Here is a 10,000-nt window from a genome sequence, read left to right as displayed (position 1 = left end):
GGATTCCAAAGATTACTTCATAAAATATTCAAATGGCTTCCCCAAGAAGGATTCCAAGGACTCCATCGTTAAGGATTCCAAGAACTGTCTCATGCCATGGGAAGAATTCCAGGTAATGCTCCATGAGAATTTCAAGGACTGCCTCGGGAGTGATTCCAAGGACAGCTCTGTGAAGGATTCCAAGACAGTCTCGTGAAGGATTATAAGAATGCCTTGTGAAGGAATAAAAGGATCGCCTTATGACGATATTCAGGGACTTCCTCATGAAATATTTTAAGGACTGCCTTTTGAAAGATTTCACTGATTGACTCGTGAAATATTCTAAAGACTGTTATGTGAAGGATTTCAAGGACTGCCTGATGAAGGATTCCAATGACTGTCACGTGAAGGACTTCAAAGAATGATGTAAAGGATTACAAGGACTGTCTTATGGAGGATATCATGGACTGTCTCGTGAAGGATTCCAAAAACGGGTAGGTAAAGGATTCCAAAATAGCCTCGTGAGAGATTCCAAGGGCTGCCTTGTGAAGGATTCCAAAGGCTACATGAATAGCTTTTTGAAGGACTCAAAGACTGCCTCCCAATGGATTTTAAGGACATCTTTATGAAGGATTAAAAGGACTAGAAGGACTCAAAGACTGCCTCCCAAGGGATTCTAAGGACATCCTTAGGAAGGATTAAAAGGACTAGAAAATGAAGATTTAAGACTGCCTAATGAAGTATTCTAAGGATTATCTCATAAGGATTCCAAGGACTGTCTCGTTAAGAATTCTAAGAACTACAACGTGAAGGATTCCAAGAACTGCCTTGTGAAAAATTCCAAGGACTATACCTCGAAGGATTCCAAAAGCAGCCTCATGAAAGATTCTAAGGACTGTTTTGTGAAGGATTCGAGAGAATGTCTAGTGAAGGATTCCAAGCTCTGGCTCCTGAAAGAGTCCAAAGACTGTCTCGTGAGGGATTCCAAGGTCTGGCTCTTGAAAGATTCCAAAGACTATATCGTGAAGGATTCCAAGGACTACCTCGTGAGAGATTTCAAGGACTGACTAGTAAATTACTGCCTTCAGGTAGATCGTGTTAACGCTCTCAAGAAATCAGTCATGGCGAACCATCATATAAATTAAATTCTCTTTGATTGAGCGACGAAATGATGAAACGTAGGAAGCCGTTCAAGGTTGATGGTCAAAGGACCCATACAGATCGATCCATGGAGATGCGATTACATTTTCGAAGTGATAATCGACAAAATTCCCTCTATTTCGTGTGCTTGAATTTAAAGTTGTTTACAGAAAACTTACGCCAACATTCCTTATCTCCTTTTCTTCAAGCTAATCCTAAAATCAAGTATTCATAATAATTTAACAAATGCAACTGTTTCTAGTACTGTACATTGCAGAACAAAGGCCTCAGACATGTCCATAGTCACGTCTGGGGTTTGGCCAGTTTTCATCACCACGCTGGTCAGTGCGGATTGGTGATGGTGGGAGATTTCCGTCTGATCGCTCACTGACAAACCAACCTAGTATAGGTGATCCTGACTAGTATAGCTTTACTGAACATGGTGATACGCAAACCCTTTTACTACGTTAGGGTATCTCCACTAATTATTTAAACATTTGACTGATATAATTGTAATAAAAAAAGTATTTTGATACTGACCGCTGTGAAAACAAGTAAAGGATATGAATTGTAAGAATTACATTGAAAATAATTTTAAGATATTTTGCTCTGTATGAGAAGTCGATAAGAAATTTTGTTTCAATTTACTTTCTGTATTGAGCTGGGGGAAGAGATTGCCTGGCCTTCATTTAAGAGAAGCGAAGGTTTTGGTGTAAGCCATTCATCGTAGAGAGAGAGAGAGAGAGAGAGAGAGAGAGAGAGAGAGAGAGAGAGAGAGAGAGAGAGAGAGAGAGAGAGAGGGTGGAATTAGTCTAGAGTTTTATAATACAATTCTTTTTATTCAATTTTTTTACTTTTTCTGGAACCTTAATTATTATTATTATTATTATTATTATTATTATTATTATTATTATTATTATTATTATTATTATTATTATTATTAGCTAAGCTACAAGCCTTGTTGGAAAAACAGGATACTACAAGTCCACGGGTTCTAAGAGGGGAAAAAGTCTAGTGAGGAAAGGAAATAAGGAATTGAATAAATTACATATGAGAAATAATGAATAATTAATATCAAATATCTTAAGATCAGTAACGAAGTTCATATAGATTTGTCACATATAAACCATAAAGAGAGACTTCTGTTATTGACTTAAAACATCGATTCAATTGCCTGATTAGGAAAGTCATTGCCCAATCTGGTCACAGCTCTAATAAAACTTTTAGAACACATGGTAGTATTGGGCCTTATGATGGGGAAGGCAAAACTTAGAACTAGTTACATATCTAGTACTACGTACAAGATGGAACATACTAAGATCTGAATAAACAGGATGGTCAGAATAAAGAAAAAATTAATGCAACACGCTTAAAGAACTAACCGAACGACGGTGCCAGAGATTAATATCTAGATCAGGAATAAGAAATTTAATTGACTGTAAGTTCATGTTTAACAAATTAGGCTGAAAGTTTGAGAAAATAATATTCTGTTATATGCTTGATTAATTTGTTAGTCACACCCATTAATAACAACCCCATTACTGATAGATACTTAGTTTCAAGTAAATAGCTAATGCTAGAATAATTTTAATATCTCCAAACCTAAGCATGAAATAACTTTCTGCTGTCGTTAATATGAGAGTAAATCATAGCGTGTCACGTACTGTGTAATGACACATCTGGCCAAACTTAGTCATATTTATATAAAACACTTTTACATAGAATTTCCAGTAATTAACACCTGTAAAACGTTGAGAAAAATAATCATTTGAAATTTAAGGTACTGGAATATATATGTATGTATATATATATATATATATATATATATATATATATATATATATATATATATATATATATGTATATTATATATATATATATACATATATATATATATATATATATATATATATATATATATATGTGTGTGTGTATGTATGTATATTCATAATATATCTCTTATCTATCTATATATCTATCGATCAATACGTTTATGTACTGGCTGTATCTATGTGTGTATAACATGCTGATGGGCACACCCATAAGCAAATGTAAAGGCTTATACATATATATATATATATATATATATATATATATATATATAATACGTATATATATATATATATATATATATATATATATATATATATATTATACGTATATGTATGTATATATGCACATATATCTATATACACATATATGTATATGTATATATATACATATATATATATATATATATATATATATATATATATATATGTGTGTGTGTGTGTGGGGGGGTGCGTGTGTGTGTAGCACTAAACTAATCTCTATCATAATCTATTAATCACGTAAAGTCGTAAACGAACACAAAATAGTCCAATTACCTCTCGTACTTCATTTTGTAACCAAGTATCTCCTACAGCCTGTAATTGTGGCTAGAAGCTGTCAAGCATTAGTGATATCATCGCGAGTTCTACTTGGCTAATGTCACTCGACCCAGTTTGGCCACAAGAATGAGATCCCCGCCAAGATTCATTGTTTAATTATAGACCCTAATGACCTTCTTGCTGGGAAGCATAATTTCTGTTTGCCTAGCGAAGAAGGGACGAGTTTTTGAAGCTACTGAGCTACTAAGAGAAGGTATTTAATTTCGATGATGATTCCAGTTATGGGGAATTTTTTTGAATATTTGTCTTATTGTTTCTTTTAGATAGTTTTTAATGTCTTCCGGTTTTGAAAAGTTGATTAAACAAATTCCACTTAATATATCCAATCATGCAGGTGCTATATTTTACTTCTCTACTTGATATATTTCTATCATCCAGTTGCTATATTTCATTCGTTCAGATGTTATATTTTCAGAATCTATGTACTATATATATCAGTGATTCAGATGCTATCATCAATCATTTAGGTGCTGTATTTCTACAAATCGGATGATTCATTTCAATCATCCAGATGCCATATCTCACTCATGCAGATGCTATATTTAACTTATTCTATCACTATATTTCCATTATTCAAATATTACATTTAACCCAGTTTGTACAAGTCATGAATGTGCGAATTAGTTACATATAATGTCCATTTTATCTGTTCAGACTATTTTAACCCGTTGTTACTGTTACAATATCAAAGGAGACTCGAAATAAAATTATTTAAAGTTTGTCAGCACAACTAAAGTTAATGCAGTCATGATTGCATTAGTCGAAAAGTACAGCACAGTCTCGCAAACTTATACAACCAAGGACCTTATACACTTACGGACAAATGTTCCCACACATGTGCACACACACCTGCTTATAGTCACTTATGAACATTTTTATATGCAAATGATAAGTGTCATTACCCATCAATTAATTGAAAAGAGTGACCTACATTCCTCTTACTTAATTTGACTATTTTCTTGAGCTAATCCTGATGGTAGAGTCAACTTAGCTGCTAATTCCTGATTGATTTTTTACATGAATTGCATTGCACATTTACTTTTTATATTGTTATTTGGAGATAAGCTTTTTATGATAAAATTTTGTATATTGGGTCAGTTAAACAATAACCAAATTTAAAGAGCATTTTTAATCTGATTTATAGGTGTTGCTGAAAGATAAAAGGCGCCGAAAGATTTAGCCCATATAAGTATTTTTCTAGATTACTAAATGTGAATTTAAATCAATATATTGTCTGCTGTCTGCCATATTAATTGAGATAGAGATAAAACAAAATATTTTTTTCACATCTACTATTGATTTCTATATATTTCTGTGAGTAACATGAAAGTAACTTGAACTAAGCTTTGAAACGGTACGCCCTGGCCCTCTCTTAGCTCACTACAATTGATGGCAACTGGCTCTGCGAGTTTGAGTTCAAACCTCGCTTAGGACGGGATAGATTTTCAATGACACTTGACTGTGCTGTTCCTGTGAACTAAGGAGAGTGGGTTTAAAGGTGGCACATAGGTTTACCTAACGACGCATCAGTAACCAATGCCTTACTCCCCTCGGTCTCACTTGGTTGGAGAAGATATTTGATTGCTTACCTTAAATTTATGTCTGCTTGAGCTACAGGCGTTGGCCTGTCCCTTGTCTCAGCATCTCATTAGTAGAATTAAAAGCTTCAACCCTTCGATGTGTAACTTTGTGACTTTTGACTCGTTATGAATGTGTAAGTCATGTTAATGAGAATGGAGACAAAGCAAAATGTTATATAAACTGGTCATGAAACCTCTCCAGTTGAAGGAAGTCTACAATGAAGTGAAATATGAAATAGCCCCCATGTGCCAACATTTAATCAGTAATGGGACTGTATAAGTACTTTACGTCAGGAATATGATTTCATATCAGACGGGCAAAAATCATTAACCACTTTACTGCTAATGATAAAGAAAAACAATATAGTTTTAATCGACAGCAGAAAAGCATACAGGGCAACCTCTAAAGAAGAAATGAAGATAAGAAAAGGATATTCGTTCAAGGGACTTTTCAAGTCTTAGGAAAGTGTTTCTGGAATATCAACACAACCTCCAAAGAAATGGTGAGGAAGAAAGAGTGAAAAGAACTTTGGTAGAATCGGGTAGGAGTCGAAAATCAAGATGGAAACAAAGTACTAGAAAAAGGAGGATTTGGAAATGAAGGAAGTGTTTTGTGCATGAAGATTCTTTATGCAGAAATATTTGGAAAAGGCACATCTCAGCTACCGACCCCTTATCTTAGAGCAGTAGGGGAGAATTAGCATAACTCTATAAAAGCAAATATTGTAGACGAACAGCTTTGTACATAGATTTAAATAAACAATAGCTGAGTTGCAAACATAAAGAAACCAATTTACAGTAGCTAAATACTTCACAGAGACTTGCAACCTGGTTGATGCTTGAAGACGCAGTCCACTGTAGACATTACGAATGGTGCTTTCTAGAGTCCCTTCCATCCCTAACTGCACCTAGATTTTAGTTTTCTACCTTACCTCCATTCCTCCTTGTTGAACCTCGACTAGAACTCCAATTTTTCATGGCGGAGACTTTTCCAGCTGTTAAATCTACTAATTGACTGGATGACATAATCCAATTGTGTACAGTTGGACACAAGAATTCTTTGACACACTTCCTCAGAACGAGGTGTGCCAGAATTCCTGTGTCTAACTGTGCGTATATTACTTTTTTCAATATAGAAATACTGTACAATGATTAGTTGCATTAACAGACAAGAAACTAGATATTAAGAAATGGGGAAAATACTGACATGTATGAAAAGGGGCAAAGTAATAATACCAAATAAATTTCTCACTACATTTGCCTGACAAGGGAACTGTGTGAGAGAGAGAGAGAGAGAGAGAGAGAGAGAGAGAGAGAGAGAGAGAGAGAGAGAGAGAGAGAGAGAGAGAGAATTAAGTCTAATCAAGATGTTTATGGTGTACCAATTGTTTTCACAAGGTAATACAATCAACATAATTCTTCTTGATTTCGACATCACGCATATGAAATTAAGTCATGAAAGGATTATTAAGATTAGCGAGGAATGTTTATTAACTGAAAATTCCAGTTAAGTGATGGAAGAAGAACTAATAATACCTAGCAATGCATAAAGTAGACCTTGAAAGGTTATCCTTTAAGTATATGAATATTTTTCTGGTATTTGGCTTTCATAGCATTATGATATTAGGATTAATTTTACGGGACACATTTTTATATAACCGAGTTATATTCAATTATGATTTTTCCCAGCATATATCTAATTACCACTTTTGATAAACTGTTTTGATTTACATCTTTGTATCATATATGAGACGAATATTGTTAAACGCTCATCCTTTTAGTGATATATATATATATATATATATATGTGTGTATATATATATATATATATATATATATATATATATATATATATAGACAATTGATATACCTGAAGCTGAGGAAGACCTTGATGTGTCCATGAATGAATTAACTCTATTTGAAGTCGAAGCTATCATTGAAATACTCAAGAGATGGAAAGCCCCTGGATACGATGGAATAACTGCTGAGATGATTTTGGCCTAAAATGAAGTGACTCCTAGAATACTTAAGCCTGCCTGACACTTTCGCGCATTTTTGCCACGCACTGGCACGCATTGATGCGTGGCAGTGCGTGCCACTTTGTGGTACTGGGTTTTTTCCCACACTGTTCACGACCAGTTCACGACACGTTCACGCATAGTTCACGACAAGTTCATGCCACGTTCACGCCAAGGCATGAATTGGCACGCCTAGTTCACGACAAGTTCACGACACGTTCACTCATCTTTCCGCATCATTCCGCATCGTTCACGCATCGTTCACGCCAGTTCACGAATTGGCCACTCCATATAAAAACGGGGCTTCTCCAACCCGAGGACATTCTTGGATTGGCTTCGGAAGAGACAACAATGCTTTCTGTCAGAGACACCATTGCATTAAGGAGAAGAAACGTATCTTTTTCGTTTGTATTTTTTGTTGCCCTTTATTTTTGTTTCAATAAGAAAGCATTTGATTTACATATAAATAGCAGACATAAAATATGTTCAAGTATTAAGAAAGCATTTTATTTTATTTTAACATTAAAAGCAGCAAACATGAAAAGTTTTTAGGCTGTTGATTTTAAGGTAATAGAGAAAAAAGTGTGTTGAAATAAGAAATCATTTTATTTTTACATTAAAACAGCAAACTTACAAAATTTGTTTTGCTCTTCATTTTAAGGTAATAAAGAAGAATAAGTATGTTGATGAAATAAAACATCATTTTATTTTTACATTCAAACAGCAAACTTAAAAATTTCTTGGGTTTATTTTTCAGTTCATTTTTATTTCAAACAAAAGTTTTGGCTCTTGATTGGTAATAGAGGAAAATAAGTGTGTGCATGAAATAAGACATCATTTTATTTTTACATTCAAATATCAAATATAAACAATTATTAGGTTTATATTTTTCTTTCCATTCATTAATTTTTTCGTTTCCTTTTTGTCTCTTCATTATAAAGTTATAGAAATAGTTTGAAATAAGATATTTTTTTTCACATTAAAACAGCAAATATAAGAATTTATTAGGTTTATTTTTCTTTCCTTTTCATTAATTTTTTCGTTTCCTTTTTGTTTCTCTTCATTATAAATTTCATGCCACTTCCCGCATCGTTCACTCCAGTTCACGCCAGTTCCCGCATCGTTCACTCCAGTTCACGCCAGTTCGCGCATCGTTCACGACTATTTTTGGCGTGCCAATGCGTGCCACAAACTTTAAAAATTTCAAAGTTCTGGGCACGCATGGCACGCATGCCACGCATTGTTCCCGCACTGTTCACGACAATTTCACGACTCGTTCACGCGAGTTCGCGCATCAATGCATGCCAGTGCGTGCTACGAATGCGTGCAAGTGTCAGGTACCCTTTACACGACTATTTTGTAAGATGGGGCGTGAAGAGGCAAAACCTGATGAATGGGAGCCAGAAGTGATGGTGAAAATGCCAAAAAAAAAAAAAAAAAAATCATCTGACTGATTGCAGTAATTACAGAGGTATCACACTAACGTGATTTGTCATGAAAATATTTAAATTTATTATACTCATTCTAAAGAGAAGAGAGAGAAAGATTGATGAAAATCAGAGAGATGAACAAGCAGATTTCGAAAAGGTAGAAGTTGCACGGGCCAAATTTTCATTTTAAGACATGTTGTACAGCAATGTATACTATAAAATATAGAAATCCCCTTTTGATGGCATTTGTGGAATATGAAAAACCTTTGATAGTGTGCACCGGCCAATTTTGTGGAGAGTTATTGTGGAGTTCCTCTTAAATATACAAATTTGATTCTGTCTGTTCATTACCATAACAAGCACAAAGTTAATGTTAGTGGAGTCCTATCAAATGAATTTACAGTGAACAGTGGAGTACTCGAAGGGAATGTGTAAATACCTATGTTGTTTATCCTCCTAGTGGATTTTGTAACGCATAGAACAGTTGGGGATGGCGGAGAAGGATTGGACTGGATTAGTAACAGGAAATTAGCTAACTTAGAGTATGTTGTTGACGCTGTTCTTATTAGAAAAATGCCACAGTACTTGCAAAGCTTAATTGCCAGAATGAATGAAATATCACATGAGGTTGGGCTCAAGATAAATAGAAGAAAGAAAGAGATGATGAGAATGGGATATGCAATGGAAGATGAAATAACATTGGAAGGAGAAAGGTTGAGGTGGAATCATTAAAGTATTTAGGAACTATGATCTCTGATACAGGGTCTTTATAATTAGAGTTTAATGAAAGATTGATTAAAGCAAACCAGACGATGGCCAGGTTAAGTAAAATTTGAAAATCAAATCGCCTGAAATTAAATTCAAAAATCGGTGTGACAGTATGGAAATGAGTCATGGCATGACAATGAAACAATATCCAACAGATTTTGTAGATTTGAGAACAAAGCCCTCAGAAGAATATTGAGAGTTAAATGGCAGGAAAGGATTAGAAAGGAAACTATTAGAGAGATTACTCAAGTGCCGTATGTGGATAAGATCATGGTGAGGGGTAGATGGAGATTGTTTGGGCATGCTCTTCGCACTCCCCAAAAGAGATTAATTCACCAAACATTCAACTGGGTTCCACAAGGCACTAGAGGAGTTGGAAGACCTAGGCCTACATGGCTGAGGACTATGAAGCGTGAATTGGGAGATGATGAATGGAGAAGTATTGATTTAAAAGCTCAAGATAGAGACGACTGGCGGAATCTAACTGAGGCCCTTTGCTGCAATAGGCGTATGAGGAGATGATGATGATAGATAAAAGTAAATATGCATATATATATATATATATATATATATATATATATATATATATATATATACATGCGTACGCGTGCAGATATGCATATATATATATATATATATATAGATAGATAGATAGA

Source organism: Palaemon carinicauda, chromosome 9 (genome assembly GCF_036898095.1).
Source record: "Palaemon carinicauda isolate YSFRI2023 chromosome 9, ASM3689809v2, whole genome shotgun sequence".
Lineage (NCBI taxonomy): Eukaryota > Metazoa > Arthropoda > Malacostraca > Decapoda > Palaemonidae > Palaemon > Palaemon carinicauda.
This window is presented reverse-complemented; position numbering follows the sequence as displayed.